Source organism: Pinus tabuliformis, chromosome 5_2 (assembly GCF_031772625.1).
Source record: "Pinus tabuliformis cultivar Carrire ecotype Pingquan chromosome 5_2, CPIR1, whole genome shotgun sequence".
NCBI lineage: Eukaryota > Viridiplantae > Streptophyta > Pinopsida > Pinales > Pinaceae > Pinus > Pinus tabuliformis.
Window position 1 is genome coordinate 628167936 of NC_142306.1, and position 23988 is coordinate 628191923.

Genomic DNA, 23988 nt, shown 5'->3' on the forward strand with positions numbered 1-23988 from the left:
AAGCATCACCCCTTGGTTATATATACTTCCTCATTGTATGACCAAATCACTTTTAACCTTGGCCCCTCCCACAAGGAATTAGAGAGATCAGCAAGCTCTTTGAGGAGCAAGGAGTGGCTCCAATGTCCCACTACTAGAGCTAGTGATGTACATTGTAAACATGTGTCTTGGAGCTTTTGCTTAATAATAGAAGCCTTTTAAGGCCAACACGTTCTTCATACATGGACTATGAATGTTTGCAATACTATTATGTGGATGTTCGTATTTCATGTTTTCTTTCTCATGTACTAAGATAGTTGAACTATTTCAATTATTTTAGTGTTTATCTTATTGATAATGTGTTGTAATGGTTGTTATTTTTGTCCCATCCTTGTGGACTATTCCGCGGGATAATAGAGAGATATTTCTTTGTTTGTTTGTTGTAACGACTGTCTTATCCATTGTGGACTACTTTGTTGGATGTTAGATAGAGCCTTCTAGTTCATGTGTGTCTCTTCTTGGGGGGTACTATTACCTCTCACTTAAAGGATAGCTTTTCTCTCCCCATTTTAGTAGAAGAACCTTGACATAGTTGTAACTACACAATCACCAGGCACACCTCCCTTGCTTTTCGAAGACACCATTGCATCACTCTCTTATGCTGACAGGGAAACTATTTAAGGATTTGTCAACTGAGCTTTTATACCAGATGGGATTCCTACACCAAATAGTGTGAGGTCTGATTGGGACTTCATATTGGGGAGATACACTTGGTTGACAGATTTCTAGCACTGTCAACAAAATGGCACTAGAAGGAGGGCCAAATGATAGGATTTTCCCGTTGAGTCTAGTTTGAATCTCTTATTTAAAATGGATCTTTCCCAAATCATAATCCCAAGGTATTTTTCTAAAGATCTTAATTGTACCATCCCTACAGAAGTTATTCATAACCTGTTCGAATCTAAGTTTGATGGTCAAGGTGAATCAACCTTTCGTGAACGTATATTTCACGTTGTTCGTCTTTCTCTTTCTAACCAAATACATTGCAAAGATGTCATGGCTAGATTACTCAACCTATCATTATAAGGTTGTGCTAATCGATTGTGTCATACATTACCCATTCATTATATCGATTCACTCGACCAGCTCGCCAAGTAGCATCATAAATCCTTCGATAAGTATAACTACCAAGATGTTTGTCGAAGAATCAATCTTTTAAGAATGAAGCCTGATGAATCAATTAAGGATTTTTCTGATCGATACCTTCACCTTTGTTATGAAATTACTGAAAAACATCTGAATGGGGATTTCTTGAAACAAAAGTTTGAGCACTTGGTTCTTGTCTCTTCATATGGTGAACCTGAACCCCATGGTTTTTCCACTGCCCCAACTCTTGCGAATCATGAGACACCTCAAATTACAGAGGATGATCTTACTACCCCTTTTATTATTTGTCCTCCTTCCTTTCTAGTCCCAATGCCGGTGCCTCCTTACGGTGGTTGTAAAACTAGGAAATTTGTAAATCAAATCTCGAGTCCATCTTCTCATTCTTCTTCCACTTTGTATGATTCAGATTCAATGGAGGAAATTCCTTAATGGCTCATGAAGCCTACAGTGAAGACTCACTCCTCCATTCTGCAAGATGATGTCACTGTTCACAATTCTAGTCTCAAAGCTAATCCGAATTTATTTTATGCTCTATCATCTACATATCATGACTCTTTGTACCATGACCAACTTGATCAATCTGCTCCACCAGCCTGTTCTTCACATTCTCTTGACTCACAAGTTGTTGGCTCAAATTGTGATTAGGTACAAAGAATTCACATTACTTAGGTAGAGGAGCAGAAAAGTGAAGATGCTTTCAATATTTCCTCTCTTTTTTAGAATCTTCCATGTGAAAATAATGACTTTCCACTCTTGGATGATTCTCAATCTTCTAATGTTGGGAGAAAATCCAATGAAATCAATTCTTTCAATCAAGCCCAGTGTTGCGAAGTAATAATTCTAATGATGATGAATCTATTGTTGTATGTCGTGATGAATGGCCAAGCACATCATGTGATCTTTCGGTTTCTCATGAAGATTTTAATTTAGATCTATAATGTTGTTCGGTCAAAGATGTTCATATCGAAACTTCCTCTTCACCTAACTATTCCTTGTGTCCTAATGTTTGCAATGCATATACTTGCGAGAGAGATACTTCATGCTCTTACGTTTCTTCATTCGATGAGTTATCCCCTTGATCGACACAAGGCGATGAGGCTATCCATGATGAAATTGAAAACAGTCAAATCATAAAGAACCCTTCCCACCCCTCATCATCTCTTCTCTTGCATGAGGAAAACTCTTCAAATCAGATTCCTTGTGAGATCTCACCGATTCATTTATCTTTGAATTTTCCATCAGAAGGGTCTTTTGACTTGAGCAATTTGGTTGTTAAAGTTCAAAAATCCAGTAAAATATATGACAAAGATGGTTGTTATCCGATGAGCAATGGTCTTACTGAAACGAGCAATAGAAGTTATCATACAACCATGCATGATCTGGTCCAAGCTTCAAAATGCGATTCTACAATCCAGGGAAGCTTCGGGACTTGCCAGGGAGTCAAGGCACTTCAACTACTGTGGATGGTTATGTCAATATCTCGCAACTCTAGTAAGCCCCCTGAACTAAGTCGAATCTAGTTTCTCTCGCACAATTAGTCTCTTTGCATGGTTTCACTTTATGTAAATTTCCTTGTGAAACATGTTTGGTATTCCGGGTGTGACCTTTCAAATTTTCAAGATTTTATGTCTGACTGAATTCAAGAATATATTATATTTCATTCATCTTCATGCAAATCTCTCGTATCACACTCGGGTTTGGAATGTGCATCTCTCATAGAGTCATGAAATTGTGAATCATTCTAAGGACTATCTTTGTCTAAAGTGATCATTCTAAGGACTATCTTTGCCTGAAGGAATAATACATATCGAATGTATCCCTTAATTGTTAGCTCCTAGGTATTTTTGTGAATTTCATGTTGCAAATTTGTCCTCTCATGACACCAGAAATCCTCTTGAGTGATAATGAATGCAAAATTTTTCTCACGAATAGAGTTCTTCTCCCTTCACCATGCCCTAACTGGCCTCATGTATTTGTGCTAGTAGCATCCTTTTTTAACTCTTTTTATCACTGTGATTCTTATATAATTTGTCACCAGTTGTAGGAAAATGGTTTTTCATATTTGTATGGCAAGGAACTTGGTTCAATTTTTCATAGAATTGTGAGACTTTTCAAATTGATTTTTCTTCATTTATCATAAATTGGGAATCTAATGCTTTAATTAGCTCATCTTATCATTATTCTATCTTTGGTGAGTGTCATTCAGCTTATCATCTTCCCATCAACACAAGTTGTTTCACACCCCTTGATCTTCATTGTTCAACATCTCTCTATTCCGATTCTTGTCAAGTAGACAAGGCACTTCATCCTTCGCTTATGGTTATGGCATGTCCTCACTATCCCGACATGACTACTGAGAATGATCATATCTATTTTACCTTACAATATTTCCATCGTGGTCCCAGTCCTCTAATTGAAAATTCACCTTTTCCAAGATTTCAAGCTTTTCAAGAGGGCCATTATGAATTTTATGATCCAATCATTGAATGGATGGAAAAATCTTACCTGGAAAGCTTTGTAGCAAACAACAAGTATCAATCTTTCCTTGCGCTTTCTAAGGGGCTTAGTGTAGATTAAGACACATCCGCAAGAAGCTTCTGAGTTTTGTTAAAAAATGGTATTCATAAAAAAGGTAAGCATGTGAATTAGATGAAAGTAGTGGGTGTGACACACCTTTCTGGCCACAGGCAAGACCTTCCTTTTCTTGTGTAAGATTTTCAAGTTTCTATATCTTCTATTTCACATCACTTTTTATCTGTTTTAATTGTTAATATATTTGTGGATGCAGGTTGGGGACGACTATGGTGGCTTCACTGGAAATTTCAATATACATAACCCAAACCTTCTAGTTGTTAAGTTAGGAGTAGGATTAGTTGCATCCTAGTTTTCCCTTTCTTGCACTCATTCCTTGTAGTTTGTCCTATTTTTATTATTCTGGTTCTACATCATGTTTTCTTTAGCCATTTTGTTCTCTTATCTTCTCGTTTTTTTCCTTATTGTGTATTTTCTTTCTTTTTGTCTCATTTTCTTTCTTGATTAAGTTTCTTCTTGTGTATTCATCATGCGAATAAGTGTTATGCTTGGACCTGTTTTAGCTTCTTAGTAAGTGTGTGGCCGAACTATAAAGAGTCTTTTGACACTTCACCATTTGGCTAGCCCTCTGCCAATCTTCCTTGTGTTGGTTACACCTTTTGGCCGATGAAGTTCCAACGGAAAATACGATCTGTATGTAAGGAGAGCTTCAATCTAACCATGAACGCATGTCTAGTTCGGGAACCTCATGCCTCGACTCATTTTTTTTGCTGGTGTTCTCCAACTTATCCAATTTGTAGAAACAGAGAAGGGGAAAAATATAAACGAGAAAACCTAAATAAGAGGTCTCTATATGCTTCTCTAAAGGAACAATCTCTTATTCTCTCAATAAGCTGGGATCCTCTCCGCCCCAAAATAAATAAGTTTCGATGCACAATTCTCTTTAAATAAATAAATAAAGGCGAAAGGAGAGAAAGGCTTCATGCGTGGAGAGGTGAATCAAGCAACTCCATCGGGGTACTGTCTAGGCTCGCTAGCAGTGGAGAAATGTTTGTGTTCCTACGTGACTCCACTAGGGTACTGTCTAGGCCTGCTTGTAGTGGAGAAACACCATATATGAAAAAATATACTTTGAAAATCTTAAGCTCGCAAGCTAAACTACCCTTCCCAACTTGAAACTTTGTGATTATACTTAATCTTATGGTAGAGAGGGGACCATGTCTACCCATGGGGTAAGTGGGAAGACCAAAGTGATCTGCATGATGAATCAATCCTCCCCGAGGAACCAAGGCCTTACACAAAAGAAACTAACCAATACAGAGAAGTTGGAGTTCAACCAGTGTGTCGCCAAGTGTTGTAGATGTTGCAACACCCTCCAAAATTTTGTCTTGCACTAAAATTTCAGAGCCTTCCTTTTTCTTTTCCTTGATTTTTGTAAACATTCAAGCTCATTCCACGAGCTTTCTTGAAGTTCTTTGGCCCCTTTTGCTTGTTGGATTAGCTATCATCTTTTGGCATGTTTGTCTATTGTATAATGTTTATGAGCCTTTTTCTAGTGGTTTCGAAGGCCGGTCTTTGTGTATATGAGTTGTCCTATCCATGTAAACATCTGTCACATCCATACACAAAGTATTAAGCATTGTTGCACAAGTGTCGTCATGGTCGTCCCAAAGTCTATCTTAAGTGTCACACTTGTCACATGTTTTCATGAGGGAGTCACAAAGAGTGAAATGCTTTGCTTTTTTGTTTCGATGATCTCTATTGTCGTGTCATTAAATTATTCTAAGTGTGTGATCACATTTCAAGTTCATCACGAGTCCATCTCCCTTCCTGTGCTTAGCTATTTTCAAAAAATATTCCCGACCTGGAAACTTAGCTTCACCGAGCCCTAAGTGAGTTGTGCAATGCATAATATCAACCCTCTTAGATGTGACCCTGATGCCTATAACTATGCAATGCATAGTCACTCTCCTCCAGGGTTGTTGTTTTGTGGAATTCTAGAGTCCAACAACCTCCCTTGACCTCCAGAATTGCGGAGTTGTGCCTCCCAGTCTACATTGAACTGCGCACTTCACACCTTCAACCCTCAATCTTTTCCCTTTCCTACTGGAACTATGCAATCCACAAAGAGCCTAGCCTCCCTTGGCCTCCAAACCCACATAGATGCTTCCTCTAGTGCCCTTCCCTCTACCAAAGCTGACCACCTTTAGAAACTGTGAAGATCTTCCCTTCAGGCCTCTCTGCTACCCAGTCCCCCTTACTTCCTGAAACTGTGTAGTTTGTCCTCCCAGGGCCCTATCCCATAGCCTCCACTGCCTTCTTGAACTATTCAATATTTTCCCTCAGTGGCCACTGCGCAATTTTTTCCCTCAGTGGCCACTGTGCAAAATATTTTCCTCAGTGGGTGCTGGACAATTTTTTCCCTCAGTGGGCACTATGTAAAACTTTCCCGCAATAGGAATTGTGAAATTTTTTCCCTCAGTGGGCACTGCGAAATTTTTTCCCTCAGTGGGCACTACGCAATTTTTTCCCTCAGTGAGGACTGTGCAAAAATTTCCCTCTGTCTAGCCTGAGATGCGCACTGTTCAGTCCCAATGATTGAGGTCTCCCCTCTCTAATGTAACTCTAAAGTGCATAATCACAGAGCCCTTTCTCCCATCATGTGACCTATCCTGACTTAGTTCATGTATAATAATGCATCATCTTAGACTAGGGGATTTTGGGATTGATGTCGTTCTGTCATGAGTGAATTGTAGGAATAGGTACACTATGAATTCATGGTGAGATAAAGAGGGAAAAGGAGGAGGGAAGAATGCTGAAAGGCTCTCTTACAACTGAAATCACAAATTGATCTATGAAGAGGAAGAAAAGGGACTCAAGTTTACAACTACCATCCAATACTTAAGATCATTATAGACTCTGAATTAAAGGGCCATATGGAGGAGAAGAGAAAGCATATCCAAGAAGACATGTAGCACTCAAGAACAACAGTGACCTGACATTGCCACATCATCAAGCAGTCCATGTCAGAAGTGTCATGTCATGTCATGAGTAGTCATATGCCACATTACTATTGTGGACCATGTGTATTGTATCCAACTTTATTGTAAAGTGGAAGTCCAAAGGACACACATGAATACGAAGATTCATGTAAGTTGAAAATTCATAGGAAGTTGAATAGTCATGAGGGTAGTCAAAGTGTCACAAGGGGGAAGCATCACCCCTTGGTTATATATACCCCCTCATTTTATGAGAATAACACTTTTCACCTTGGCTTCTCATGTAAGGAATTAGAGAGATAAACTATCTCTTTTTGGAGCAAGGAGTGGCTCCAATGTCCCACTACTAGAGCTAGTGATGTACATAGTAAACATGTGTCTTGGAACTTTTTCTTAATAACAGAAGCCTTTTAAGGCCAATGTGTTCTTCATGCATGGACTATGAATGTTTTTAAGACTATTATTTGGATGTTTTTAATTAATGTTTTCTTTCACATGTACTAAGATAGTTTGACTATTTCGGTTATTTTAGTGCTTACCTTAATGAGAATGTAATGTAATGGTTGTTATTATTGTCCCATCCTTGTGGACTATTCCACTAGATGTTAGATAGAGTCTTCTGGTTCATGTGTGTCTCTTCCTAGGTGGTACTATTACCTCTCACTTAGAGGCTCACTTTTCTCTCCACTTTGCAGTAGAATAAATTTGACATAGTTGCAACTTCACACTCACCAAGCAGACCTTCCTTTCTTTTCGAAGAGACCATTGCGTCACTCTCATGTAGTTACAGCTATAATCAAGGAAAACATTTAAGGATTTGGAAACTAAGCCCTTATACCAGATGAGACTCCTACACCAAATAGTGTGAGGTTTGATTGGGACTTCATATCAGGGAGATCCCCTTTGTTGACAAATTTTGAGCATCGTCAACATATGCCAAGTAGAAAATCTAGGACTAGCTCTCCAAAGCTTAAGCCTTCAAAAGCCTCTTTCTTGAGTTGTGAGGTTTCTTTTATAACAAGGTCAATGACCTTTCATATCCACATGACTCTTCAACTACCCTCATTATTATTGGACTTCTAATGTGTTCTTTGGACTCTTAAACAACTCTTCAAATTCTAATGACTTTTGTACTTCTCCTCAAGATATTTTTTCCATATATGACTAAGTGACTTTTCATATTCCACATGACTCTTGGACTTCCACAAATTACATTTTGTCCTTTACTTGAGAATACATCATTACACTCCACATGATGATGTGGCATGACACATGGACACATATTTACTATTATGATGACACTTATACAAATTACAACTTGACAATGATGAGATGGACTTCATGATGAGATGGAAATGCTAAGATTTCTTCCTTGCTACTTCATCTTGCATTATTGATGATAGATCTCATTTATGCTTTATCTACATGAAGGATCTTACTTTTTCTTCATTTTCACTGTCCATTGGGTTTTTGATTAATGTCGGAATCTCATGAGTCATCATGCAATGTCTTCTTTTTTTGTTGGTCCATGATCTACTTCATGTCTCCATGATAGCTTTCTTTTGTTATTCTTCAACGTAGGTGTTTCTTTATGTCTTCTACTTTCTACCTTCTCTTGAGCATCACCTTTTCATGCTAGGAAGGTATTCTTTGCCAATGAAAATCATTCATGACAAGGAAAAATCGGCCTAAGAACATCTATTTTATCACTACCTAGCTCATGGAATCATCTGCTCATGATATGCCTCTGACAGGGTTAAAAGAAGAAGGATTGATCAGGAGGGCATAGTCAAACTAATCGAGGCTCACAAGAGGCCTTCAATGTGCACTTTTGTTCTCAATGAAGAGAGAGAGAAATAAATATTGTAGGGCGCAGCTTTGAAGCATGAAGGAGAATTAGTCGTTGGTTCAAGATGCACTCAAGGAAGCTAAGGAGGGTGTAATGGTGCACATCGAAGGAATGAAGGGGTTAGGATTCAAGCCTTCCAAGTGCACTCATGTGTTTAAGAGAAGCAAGGAGGGTACAAAGGCACAAACCAAAGGGATGAAGAGGTTAGGCTTTGAGTATTCTCAGTGCGCTTATGCGCTCAAGAGGAACTAGGAGGGCACAGTTCTTCGAGCCGAAGGAGTGCGCTCAAATGAAGGATTTAGGTCCATGATTGTACCATGCGCTATTTAAGAGAATGATGAAGGATTCATGCTTCAAGAGTCCACTAAGCACTTAAAGGCTTCAAGTTTCAAGAGTGCACCATGTGCTCAAAGGGAAGGATGAAGGCTTCTTGCTTCGGGAGTTTGCCATGCACTCTAATGGAAGGCTTATTTCTTCGTGATTGCACCATGTTCTAAAAAATATTTAGGATTCAGGAGTGCACCATATGCTGAAAGGATTCATGCTTTAAGAGTTCACTCCTGACTACATGCAACAACTGTACACTCAACTATTATACAACTCGTGCTACACTAGAACTTGTTTCCTCGACTCAAGCTTAACAATTCAAATTCCATGCATCCATGAGATATTTTGGGTTGATTGATTAGTTAACTGATAGATCTTTGATTTAGGTTGTTGCCACACTGGACAACTAACCTTTAGCTGACTCTATTAATTAGAAGAGGTCAGCTAATTGAGTATAGATAAAAATAATTGAGCTACATTGCTAAAGTTTAGTAATCAACACATGCATGACTAAAATCCAAGCTAAGTAACTAAAATTTTTTGATCTAACTGAGTGAAAATAGCCATGTCACACTAGTTAACTGCCTCCAAGTTGTCTTGTAATGTGGAAATTTGATTTACTCAATTTGACTAAGGCTAAAGTCAAATTGAGCCTTTCTTGCTACACTTTCTAACACTCCCTCTTAGCAAGAAAGGGATTTTTCACCACCCTTATCCAACACCTATGGAATGTACTATAGCACTAATTCTCACTTTTGTTGTTATTACTGCAACAACTACAACTGAGAAGCATCCAAAAAAAAACACATTGAATCAACTGTGTCTCTGGAACTGTCTACTAGGAAAATTGCACTGATGTTGATTTTGCATTAAACTGCCTACAATGCTATCAACACTGCTCTATTCTCCTCCCCATATGTCTACAAACACTGACACTATCCTTCTATAATTGAATATTGTGGGCCCTTGCAGTAATGCAATGATCCATGAGGAAAGTATATTGCAATTTCTACTACTCTCTTATGGATCCTCCCCAATTTTGCAACTCTAGGGCTAAGGATCTAGATCGCCCCACATCACTCTTGGAGGTATAGGTGCATTAAAATCCAACTCCGATATACTCATATTGTTGTAGATACTTCTCTATTTCTTATCCTGCACTACTACTGCAATAATGAGGTTGATCTCCTTAGATCTTAAAGTACTAGCTTCCATAGGGCTACTCCCTCTGAGTCTCCATCTCCCTGTGGAAAACATTTCTCCTCCTTAATCTTCCAATATCAAATATCAAAACTCCTTTTTGTGTCACTAAACATTGGTTAATCAATATTCCCACTAGCAGCCTTATAGCTCCATTAAGAAGTATGCACATAGGGTCTTCTGGATCTACCCTGAACTAGGTCTCCATAACTCTGCCTCCTAATAGTTCATTAGTTCTTCAATGATCATTGTACATAAGGAGTTCAAGGACTGCAAACCTGTCAAGATTTTGGCTACTTTAGAATGGTGCTCCTAGGGCACTTGTGATGATCCTAAATCTGTTCCAAGCTCAAAAATTTGAACTTCCCTCCAAAGCATACTCCAATCTTAGTTTGTTGAAAGGAATTCTCTCAAATATGAAGAAAACTTCTACACTGAAGCTGTAAATTCGAAATTCCTGAGGGACAAAATTGAAACACTGGTTATAATTCGAATTTAGGGCTCTAATACCAATTGTATAATTTTGATAGAAATTATAACTGCTCAAGAAATCGAACTAAAATCAGGAGACACAAATTCTACTCTAATAATATGCGGAATGGAAATCACAGTTTAGAAAAACATGGATAGACATGCAACAAGCAAAACCACAAGTACACAATGATTTCTACAGGAACGCAAGTGGGAAAAACCCCTCAAGCCTCTTTGCATTAATCAGTTGAATAGATAAACTATTACAATTGCATGCTCCATCTCTGAGCACCTCCTGCAAAGATACAACTATTCTCTCTACTGAATGAGAACTTCTTGCCAACACTTATCCATTTTATGCCTCCTCCAACCTACTATATCCTTGTGCAAATCTAAACTAATTCAAGTTCCTATACAATAGGGAAGCCCCTATTTCCTTGCAAAATTCCCAAGGAAATGATCTCCTAACTACATGTAATGACTATACACTCAACTACTATACAACTCATGTTACAGTAGCTTTTGTCTCCTCCACTCCAGTTGAGCAATTCGAAGTCCATGCATGCATGAGATCTCTTAGGCCAATTGATAAATTAACTGACATATCTATGAGTTAGACTATTGTCTCACTACACAAATGAACTTAAGATAACTCTATTAATTGTTAGAGGTTAGTGAACTGAGTACAACTGAAAATAATTAAACTAGATTGCTAAAATTTAGCAATCAACACATGCATGACTAAACTCCAAGCCCACTAACTTGAATTTGTTAATCTAATTGAGTGACAATAGTCATGTCACACTAGTTAACTACCTTTGAGTTGTCCTTCTGATCTGTAAATTTTATTTACTCAATTTTACTAAGGCTAAACTCAAATTGAGCCTTTCTTGTTACACTTTCTAACATTAAATGCATATCAAGAATTGTCGAATCACAATTGTTTCAATCTAGGAAAGGTTAATATGTGTGGTGATTTGAAGATATCCAGAGTATGAGTTTCATATCTAGTGTTGCTATGCTGTGAGCAAGCCTAGAAAATTCCCCAATTGAGTCACTATAGGAGAACAAGCATTGGTCAACTTCCATCGAGCCTAGAATGAAGTCACTTGGTTCACATCCCTACACAGGAATCCTTTCTCTTCTTTCCCCCTTTATTTATTGATTTAATAGGATTGTGCTTCAACATTTATTATTTTCAATAGGCAGAAGAGGGATCCTCACTTATTGAGAGTAGAGTGGGATGCCCTAATAGAGAATTATTTATAGACCTATGATATTGGTTTGCTTGCTTTAGATGTTCCCCTTGTCCTTTCTCTACTAGTCTCAATCAACAAGAAAAAAACTATTTACTTATAATACCGAGTTGAGGAAATAGGATCCTATAATAGATATGGGCTTTATAGTTGGACCAAAGGCTTTCCATTCGAGTGGATCGTATTTTCCATTAATACATCATTTACTTCAAAGATATGTAAACCCAAGATAGAGAAGAGGTAACAGATTAACCAAGCATTGTTCGTCAACATAATTTCCATTTTCAAGTTTTGTCACATTGTCTTTTGAGCCAAAGGAACATCTTTCATGCAAAGTCTTATTGAAAAAAATAAAAGGAACATACATGACATGAAAAGAAAAAAAAAATGAAGAACAAATCAAATGGAGATAGAACATAACAAAAACATGTAGAATATACAATAAGAAAACAAAAAAATGCATCGACACGATGGAGAGAAGTATGGAGGGGGGATGCAATGCAAGGGAAACTAAATGCAACTAAGCCTACTCCTAACCTAATCATATAGAAGGTCAGGTCTAAGAATAATGATATTTCCAATGCACCCACTGTCATTCCCAACCCGAAACCACAAAGATACAAACAATTAAAGAAATATAAAACAATGTGAAATAGAAAAGCTAAGAACATTGAAAACTTGAACAACTAACTAAATGTCTTTCTTATTACAAAAATGATGTGACATACCAACTGCCTTGATCATGTTTCTAACTTTACCTTGTTGTTTGAAATGTCGATTATACAAACCTTGCAAGCTGCTTGTGAATACACATTCATTTGTGCTCCCAGGTTTTTCCAACATTAAGAAATATGAAAACTTATTATTTACATAGGAGCCTGCCATGTAGGATTGCTCCAACCATTCAGAAATTGGAACTTGATATTTAAAACAGCCAATTTGAAGACGTGGAGCCTATGGAAAAATAAATTTCCAATTAATGCTTCTAAATCACAATGATAATCTCAGCTATTATGATCAAATCGGTCGATTAGCATATAATTTTATCCATTCTCTACTGGTTCCCTTTGTATCCAATTACATGCCATACCAAAAAATATGAAAGCTACAGGTCTTAACAAAATAACTGAGCATAGCGGTCTCATACTTATCTAAGAATCGCTAAGAAGCATTGATGCCTCAACACATTACATACAATTTCATCATTAGGTCATAGATACATTGTTCATTCATTTACAAATTAAGACATGAGGAGATCCATACATCATCACTATCATAAAACATGCTTATAACCAACATAATAACAACATAAATATCAAGGATACCTCAGCCATCAAATCCACATATAAACCAGTACATTTACACATGAAATAACAAGGAAAAATAACCTCATATTAATGATGCAAATGGCAACAAGGTTTGGGACTTCCATAAACCACCAGACCGTAGACATGGTTGAGCCAAATCTCTCTTCAACGATTCAACCCCATTCCATATTCCAAGGATGAATGTGGGATCTCATAAAAGACATCAATCAAAACCATCCAGGGTTTCCAGAGGCTAAACCACCTAAACCCATCAAACAGTGATTCCACCTCATGGTTGGAAATCACAAAACCATCACCAGATTGGTCTCTACCCAAGACTTCTATGGCTACAAAGAATTTGTTCCAACCAGGGCTTCTAGGACTAGTAACTCAACCCACATGTGATACAGGGCTTCAGATTGTTTTTCCAACCATGGCTCCAGGACTAATAACTTATCCCACCAAGGGCTCCAGAGTGTTTGTCCAACCAAGGCTCTAGGATTAGTAAGTCAAACCAAGTTGTTATAAGGCTCCAAAGTGTTTGTCCAACAAAGGCTCTAGGAACTAGTAACTCAACCCAAGTTAAAGGAAACATGAGAACCAATTAGAAACACAAATAAATAAACGCACAACACCATGGCTATCTAGGAAATGGAAAGGCTAGGCAAATCCAATGTCAATCTAGGAAAAACTCCATGCCAATGATAGAGAATGACCAATAAACCACATGCATATGCCATACATACCAAACTAGAGAGAAAAACATACATGCAACTCGGTATTTGTAAGCCAAATCTGCTATAGTTGCCAAGCCAAATCAACTCAGTTCTCTTCCTTTGCCTTCTTGCTCCAACACTCCAATTATGCCACACTCTCCAAGAGTTCTCCAAGAAAAATCTAAGTGTCCAAGAGTATGAGAGAGAGAGAGAATATAGAGAGAGCTCCAAAACTCACCTGTCAAAAGTTTGTGAACTGATCCTTAGAAGCCTTTTTATTAATGAGGCCTATTATTTCTTCATTTTCCATTATTTTCCTTAATTTTCCTCCTCACATGCAGCTTGTGACCTTTCACCTCCCTTTTGTCCTAAGTTCCATTATTTTCATAAATAAATGTGCCAAAATCCCATTTTTCCTTTCCAAATCCCTTCCGTTCACTTTCCGAATTTCCTTAACCATTAATACATCACTAGTGATCCCCATTACTATGTGTTTTCTCAACATTCAACTTGGAATACATGTCCCGTTAACCATAGTTATTATTTTGCTTTTATTAACCTTTATTATATGGAATATTCACCAGGGCTATTACAGAACCCTCCCCATTGGGGGAACACCGTCCTCAGTGTTAAACAACACCTACAACCAACAAGGTTGCTGTTAGAAAAACTTACTTCCCATGGAACTTTATAACTTAGGTCATTGTAGTATTTATAATGATTATCCTAATGAGAAGAAAACCACCATGACAACATAACAAGTATAACATCATAATGACAGGACACCCATATCGCTTATTGGATCTTTATAACATAGCTCATGGAGGTATTTACATCCATATATATACATATACATATACATATATATATATATATATATATATATATATATATATATATATATATATGCATATGCATATGCATATGCATATACATATACATATACATATACATATATACACACATATACCAAAGACATATACCAAAACATCCCCTCAACTAGCAAATAAGGAAGGATACATAGCTCACATCTGATCCGCCATCTCCCATCTCACTTCATTGGGCCCAAATTGCTTCCATTGTACTTTAACTTTCATGATTTCTCAGTTCCAGAGCATGAGCATCTTTCGCTGCAAAATATGCTGGGGTTTCCACTAGAATTCTCCTTCTAGCTCCACCTGCAATACAAACCATTCAATCACATTATCAACATATTTAACATAATTCTTAAGAAATAACACATGTAAAACATCATGGAATTTCACCATTGGAGGCAGTGCAAGTCGATAGGCTACTGGCCAAATCCTCTCAATAATCATGAAAGGTCCACAAAACTGGGGTGTCAGATTGGCACATGATCCAATCCACAGAGAGCTCTTCTTTGGTTTGATGCCCAAGTACACCTCTTCCCCAACCTGAAATTCCTTGAACAACCTATTCTGATCTGCATAGATCTTCTACCTATCATGTTATGTTTTCAAATTCTTTTTGATTACCTACATTTCACGCTCCATGTCTGCCAACATGTCTGGTCCAATCAATATCCTATTAACTGGATCACTCCAACTGATGGGAATATTACAACTCCGCCCACACAATGCCTCAAATGGACTCATCATCAAGGATTCCTGATACCCATTGTTATAAGAGAACTCTACTAGTGGAAGGTACTCTTACCACTTCCATTACCGATGCATCACATACATCCTCAACATGTCCTCCAATATCCCATTTACCCTCATCTATCCATCTGTCCGCAGATGATAAGTTGTACTGAAGGCCAAATTTATGCCCAAACATGCAAATAACTCCTTCCAAAATCTAGAAGTGAACTTCGCATCCCTGTCTGACACGATCTTCTTCAAAACTCCATGCAATCTAACCATGTCCCTAATGAAGAGTTGTGCTACATCACTCACTGAGAATGTAGATTTCATTGGAATGAAGTGCGCTACCTTTGTCAAACTCTCCACCACTACCATGATGGAATGATGTTGTCTCATTGTCCTCGGAAAACCTATCATAAGGTCCATGGAAATGACCTCGCATTTCCACTTTGGAATTGGAATCTTCTATAGCACTCCACTTGCATGCTTACACTCTGCCTTCACCTACTGAAAGTCTAAGCACCTAGCCACAAAATCTGCTATGCCTCTCTTTAAATTTAGCCAGTAATATAATTTCTTCATTGTTGTCAGCATCTTCTAATAACCTACATGAACTGAATATGGTTTCACATGAAACTCCTTCAATATCACCTTCTTAATCTCATTGTTATCTAAGACATATGTCATGTCCCTAAACCTAACCAATCCATGTGTCGTGAGATGATAATTGACATCATGTGCACCTGCATCTGTACATGTACCTATACCACTACTTTTACTTGTACTTCTACCACTAACTATACATGTACCTCTACCACTACCTGTATCTATACCTGTACCACTGCCACTACCTATACCTACACCTATACCTGTAATTTGTTGCAACCTATGCACAATCTCCATATACTTGACATCCTTTAGAGTTTGTAGGTTTCTATGGTGAGGATTTTGATTTTGAGATCTCGGAGCATCCACAATATTCAATTTTAAGTTTCGACGTTTCAAGTCAATGCCATGACTCATCATCAGGGAAAACCTACAAGGAGGAGAAGATAAAGGATGAGATAAATATAGAAGGAGAGATGGGAAGAAGGAAAAGAGCTGACCAGCAGACCTAACCAAAATAAATGAAATAACAAGGCAATTAATATTAATTTTAAAATTTTTCTTTTTTATTTTCAACTATTATTATTTTTCATTACAATTATCATAAAAAAATTTCAATTATATTTTTATTTTTATATTTAATTTCCAATTATATTTTTAAGGTCAATAATATTAATTAATTTTCCATCTTTAGCTCATAGAATTCTGTCCCATAGGAGCTCATAGCTACTATGTGATTTACTTGTATCAGCCTGCTAAGAACATTTGCCACCCTATTTTCTTTACCTTTGATATACTTGATCTCAAAGTCAGAGTCATTGATCGTGGCCAACCACCAAGCCTACCTGCGATTCAGATTCAGTTGGTCAAATAGATACCACAAACCATTGTGATCACTTATCAATACAAACCTCTTGCGAAGAAGATAGTTCCTGCACATCTTCAATTCATGTATGATCACTCCCAACTCAAGATCATGTGTCAGGTAGTTCTGCTCATGCTCGTTAAGTTTTCATGACTCATAACATACCTTATGTCCATCCTGCATAAGGAATCCACCAAGTCCTCTCTTGTAATCATATGTACATACTACAAACTCTTTGTCTGGATCTGCAATCTTTAACATTGGTGTATGTGTGGAAAATGGCTTGAGATGCTTAAAATTGGCCTCACACTCCTTTGTCCCTTAAAAATTCTTACCTTTCCTCTGGAATGATGTGATAAGATAAGAAATATGGGAGAATTTCTTGATGAACCTCATGTAATAACCTGCTAACCACATGAGAGATCTCAACACATCCACGTTCCTAGGAGCTGCCCATTCCATGATGGCTCTTACCTTTTCTGGGTCTGCTGCTATTCCATCCTTGGAAACCACATGTCCCAAAGTGTGTACCTAATTCTGAAAGAAACTGCACTTGTTGAGCTTAGCATACAACTGATGCTATCTCAACAATATCAACACTGCTGCTAAATGCTTGACATGCCCTTCTTCATTTTTTGAATATACCAATATATCATCAATGAACACAATAAAAAACTTGTTGAAATATGGATGCGACACACTATTCATCAAGCACATAAAATTAGTTGGAGAATTGGTTAAACCAAATGGAACTACAACAAACTCATAATGCCCATACCTGGTCCGGAAAGTTGTCTTGTAAATGTCCTCTACTTTAATGTGTACCTGATGATATCTGGATCTGAGATCAATCTTTGAGAACAATGTTGCTGCCTTCAACAGATCGAGCAAGTCATCAATCCTTGGTAACAGATACCTATTCTTGATGGTGACTTTATTTAACTACTTATAATCGATGCATAGCCCTATAATACCATCATTCTTCTTCACAAACAATACTAGTGTGCCCTATGGAAATACACTTGACCTAATTTACCCCTTATCCAACATTTCCTTCAACTACATCTTTAACTCTAGCAACTTAGGTGTACTCATTATGTAAGGTGTCTTTGATGCCAGAGCTACCCCTGGCACCAACTCAATAGAAAGGTATACTCCCCTATGAGTGGAAATTATGAAATATCTTAAGGAAATACATCCTGAAACAACTATAGAAATGGGTACCTACTCAAAACATTTGCATCCTGAACTTCCTTACCTTTATCACTAGAAATGTGCATTGCAAATAATACACACCCTTTCCTGCAACTATGCTTCACCTGCATAGTTTTCATCATTATAAATCATGTTGCTTTCTTCTTACCCCTCAAGACTCTTTGTTCCCCATTGTCATCCAAGAACTCAATGGCTTTTTCATAACAATCCACCTTGGTTCTATGAAGGTACAACAAATCCATGCCCAACAACATACTATATGATCCCAACAGTAATACATTCAAATGTGTTGAGGTATGCATACCATTCAAATCAAATGTACAATCTCTTACCCAATGATGAACTCTCTTCTTGGTACCTATAGCCAACTGCACTAACCAAGACTCTGCATGCACTTATTTATTCAAACCACACTTATCCACAAGGTCGGGATTAACATAACTATAATTAGATCCATGGTCAATAAAAATAGAAAAAACTTAATCACAAATCTTACCATCCATCTCAATGATAGATTCTTTATGGTCTACCTATCTATTATCCAGCATTACACAGATCCTAGGAATACTCTGCCCAACATATCCCACTGTTTGTGTCTCCTGAGCACTATAGATTTACGATCTACCACCCTGATACTATGGAGAATATCTCCTACGATGCTCTCCTCCATACTTCCAACACCACATGGGATCCTTATTCTTCTCGTCAGATTGAAGTCCCTCTCCTCTGTTAGATGTATTGAAATTCTTAGATGGCACTGCATTCTCTTTATTACATGTACCTTGAGGTCTTTCTTGCTTCTGGTCTCATTTTCCTTGCTTCCTTGCATTACTTTTCTGGTCCATCTTAGTCTTAGAACTGCGCTTCAATTACTCATAGCAATGCTTTAGCTTTCGGATGAACTCCTCCAATGATTGAGGCTCATCGAACTCAATCCTGTCTTTGAATGCAATTGATAACCCGCTAGTGAATCTATGAATCTTGGTCTCCTCCTCCTTGAGATAATGCACATACCTTAGTAGCTCCAAGAATCTGCTAGTATACTCCTCATATATCATTGATCCCATCTTTAGCTCATATAATTCTTTTTCCCTGTCATCAAAGTATCTCTCTGATAAGTACTTCTTCTTGAATAGTCTCTTGAACTCATTCCAAGTGAAGTCCTCCTCCTGAATACCTCTGACATTATTCACATCTTCCCACCAAATATCTACTTTACCTTTAAGACTGAATGTATCTATTATGGCTTTCAAGTTCTCTGAATAATCATGAAACTTGAAGAAATTCCTCATACCAGGAAACCATTCTTATGCATCCTGTGATTTCTTCATCTCTCCATCGAATGTAGGTGGATTTTCTCTCTTAAACTCATCTGGAAAATATCCCCTGTCACTCCTCCTATAAGGATGATAATGGTGACGATCATAATGTCTGTCAAAACCATAACCAGAATAGTACATGCATCCATCACCTTTCATATTTAGATTATCCAAAGACCTGCCATCTCTGATCATGTCATCTCTATCTGACCTATAATAACCACGAGACTTGGTGTCATATGCCCCATTAGTTCTATCCTCCTTCTCATGACTGATCCAAAGTGGTCCCTGTCGCTGCAATTTTGACAAACTCTAAAGTATAAATGCATTTAACTTTGCTTGTTTCTCTTGTGCCTAAATGATTCTATCATTGTATACCTTACAACTCCTTATTTCTTCCTTTAAGCCTCTCATTGTGTCTACCAAATCATAAGAATTCCCAACACCATGTTGCTCATCTGATCCATAGGGAGAGTCTCAGGAACTATAGTCTACCATATTGCTAGTCATCTTTGATATCATTCCTATAAGTATATCATGTTAGGTAAACCAAATCAAAATAAACCAACGTACCTTAGCATAATTCAAAAAGGATACCTCATCTGCACGATCAACAAATCAGCGTAATACGTGTATAACATAATAATGACAACATATAGAAATACAACACATAAGAATATAACCATATAACCATCATTCTAGCTAGAGTCTATTCATCAATGGATGACTATATTAACTACACATACCATGACCTCATGCATGACTACGACCACCACATCACTGTACACTTGACCACATGTGAATAGTAACGTGCATAAAAAATGCATAATCAACCATACACTCATGAAAACAAACTCTGCAACAACACCATCAACTTCCCATGGTGACCTCACTGCATCCATAACCGTTACCATACAAATGCAACAAGCACATGGTCTTACAACACAAGAAACACATATGCAAGCTATATGAATGCATGACCAACACATAACTTGTCTAATCTAAGGGGTGAAACATGATCTAATACCAGTTTCTAACATCCTCCTCCCACATCTACCTAAGTAACCAGATACCCGAGGTAAACATGTGACGAGAGGTTACTATGTTATGATTCAACTCCCTATGTGTCATCTAAGGAAGTGGAACTGATGTTAACACACCATACAGTCCTTCCAAATCAGCAACAAAACCCCCAGGAGCCATCATAACCACTCAAGTAATCTGTCCCTAGATCCCACTAAGTTTTTAGACCATTAAACCCGTGGACGCTCCCTTGATATGGACAAGCATGCTTCGAGGAGACTCGAGACACTCCCACAACATGGGTATGCATGCGTCTGGGGACCTTTCCCCTTAAACCTATGCCCATGACTATTAGATTTGTGCCACATTTTTAGGCCTAGAGCGTAGGTCAATACCCAGAACTCAATGACAGGTTCAGAATTGAGAGATAACAACAACATAATGATACAAAATAAATTACTTGAACAAGGACTTGACCAGACCTCTAGTAGCAATGACAAGAATTTCGTCAAACATGTCTTAAATATGAAAGCTACAGGCCTCAAGAATAGAACTGATCATAGGGGTCCCATACTTATTTGAGAATCGCCAAGAAGCGTTGATGCCTCAAACACATTAGCTACAATTTCATCTATTAGGTCATAGATACATTGTTCATTCATTTACAAATTAAAACATGAGGAGATACATACATCATCACTGTCATAAAGTATGCTTATAACGAGAAAAATAACAATATAAATATCAAGGATACCTCAATGATATAATCCACATATAAACAAATTCATTTACACATGAAATAACAAGTAGATATAACCTCATGTTAATGATGGATGAGCCAAATCTCTCTTCATCCAATTACCCTCATGCCATATTACAAGCATGAATGTGGATCTCATAAAACACATTAATCAATACCATCCAAGGCTTCTAGAGGTGAAACCACCTCAACCCATCAAACAGTGATTCCACCTCATGGACGAACATCATAAAACCATCACTACATTGGTCTCTACCCAAGGTTTCCAGGGCTCCAGAGCATTTGTTCCAACTAAGGCTTCTAGGACTAGTAACTCAACCCATAGTTGATACAGGGCTCCAGTGTATTTGTACAACCAAGGATCTAGGACTAGTAACTCAACCCACAAGGGCTCGAGAGGGTTTGTCCAACCAAGGCTCCAGGGCTAGTAGCTCAACCCAAGTTGTTACAGGGCTCTAGAGCATTTTTCTAACCAAGGCTCTAGGAACTAGTAATCCAACCCAAGCTAAAGGAAACATGAGAACCAATTAGAAACATAAAGAAATGAAGCCAGAAAACCATGTCTATCCAGGAAATGGCAAGACTAGAAAAATACATTGTCAATCCAGGCAAACCTCCATTCCTATGAAATATCATAAGCAATAAACCATATCCATATGCCATGCATGCCAAAACTAGTGAGGAAAACATACATGTATGTTAAGTCCCTATAATACTAGTGATGCCCCCATTACTATTATAGTTGTATCCCTTATTAATATTTTTGTGCCCCTATTGTCCCCATATTGTTATTACTATGCCCCATAGAATCCCTCTATTGTTATTTTGTGCCTTTATATTATTATTGTTAGGTCGGCTTGGTTATATTGTGACCCCTTAGACTCCTATATATAGAAAGGAGGTTTTGTCATTTGTATCATCTAAGAATTGTTCATTTGTATAATGTAAAGGAGGTTACCCCCTCGAAGAGGCTGAATTCTAAGGCTTTCAACTATCTTTTCTATCTTTTTGTGAGTTGGTTTCATAACATTTGGTATCGGAGCTTTGAATTCTAGGGTTTTGCTGCTCCAAATAGGTCATCATGGAATTTGCACTATAACTTTTTTTGTACGATGTCTCAGACACTAAAAAAAAAACCATTTGGGAAGAAATCGTTATGAACCTTGAGTCCAAATTTCAAATTGTTTCACGCTATATTTACGGAAATATGATCTGAGGAAGTTGGCCTTTTTGTAGACTCTCGAATTTCATTCCAAACAGGTGACCTGGGAAAAATCGTCATAAATTTTGTTTTGAGAATTAGGTTGAAATTTCATAAGAAGTTACAGAAAGAGGATGGACTTTAGTTTCCTGTATATATTTTTCAGATACTAAGGTCAAAACAGTGACACGTGGCACTTCATACAAGTTCGCTCTTCTGGAAAGGTTTATAATCAGGTCATCTTGGGAGATTGTGCATAACTCTGCCTTGGAGAATCTAAATTCGATCAGAATGGTGGCATTGGAAAGAGGACACAGAAGGCTACTACAGGTCGCAATTTTAGAACTAGGTGATCCAAAATTATAGAGATACATCAGATTCAATATTGAGCTCCTACAAAGTGAAAAACGGTGTGTAGTTTTTTTTTTTAATTTTGGATAAGCTTGGTCTGAAAAATTAGTTTGAAGGAATTCAAAGGGCATAGTAAAGCATTATTATCGGTAATTGATGCCCCGAGGAAAGAAAATGCAAACACCTTGTAAGCAACTTGAAAGCTCTAGCATGACTCATGAAGAAGAGGAGGAAATGCAACATGATATATCAAAATTACGAGACCAAGTGCAACAAATGTCACTCGCACAAAAAGTAACAGAATCTAAGATGGATGGTTTAAAGAATGGCATGGAAGCTAAGATGGATGGTTTAAAGAATGGCATGGAAGCTAAGATGAATGGCATGTATGCTAAGATGGATGGCATGGATGATAAGATGGAAGAATTGAAGATAAATTTGAATAAGTTGCTACAGGAAATGGTCACTAATGGTGAAAGGGTAGTAAAGGAAACTCATGATGAGAACAAAAGAAATGTTAATCATGATTTCATAGACTCTAATGTTGGATTGAAGACCCACCATATTCCAAAAATCGATATGCGGAAGTTTGATGGCAAGGATCCCACAACATGGATACTACAGATAGAGCAATTTTTCGATCTCAATAATGTGCAAAACACACAAAAGGTATGTATTGCAACTTTATATTTGGAACCAAATCATTTTGTATGGTATCAATGGCTTTTCTCTCGTAAACAAATTGTCACTTGGGAAATTTTTACGGAAGAAATTACAACACATTATGATGATACAAAAAGCAACACTTTTTTAGCCAATCGATAAGTATCAAACAAAAGGCTTCAATGATGGAGCACATTGAGGAGTTCCAAAAATTGAACATAAGGGTAAAAAATATTCCAGAGGAGCATAGGATTGATGTGTTCAGAGGGACTTTAAAGGAGAATATCCAACATGATGTTCACCTTTGGGAACCTGATTCATTGGAGAAGGCATTCAGGTTAGCAAGAAAAATGGAAAGCAAAATTGTGGCAACCAGGAAGCCTACCACTCACAACTATAAATATGGAAGTGTTGTTGCCCCTAGCCTTCCACAACCTATAAGGTTGACACCACAACAATTGGAAGAAAAAAGACAAAAGGGCTTTGTTACAGTTGTGATAGCAGATACACTAAAGGTCATAAGTGTGCTGAGAAGAAATTATTCTACATAGATTGTGTAGAGGAAGAAGAAAAGG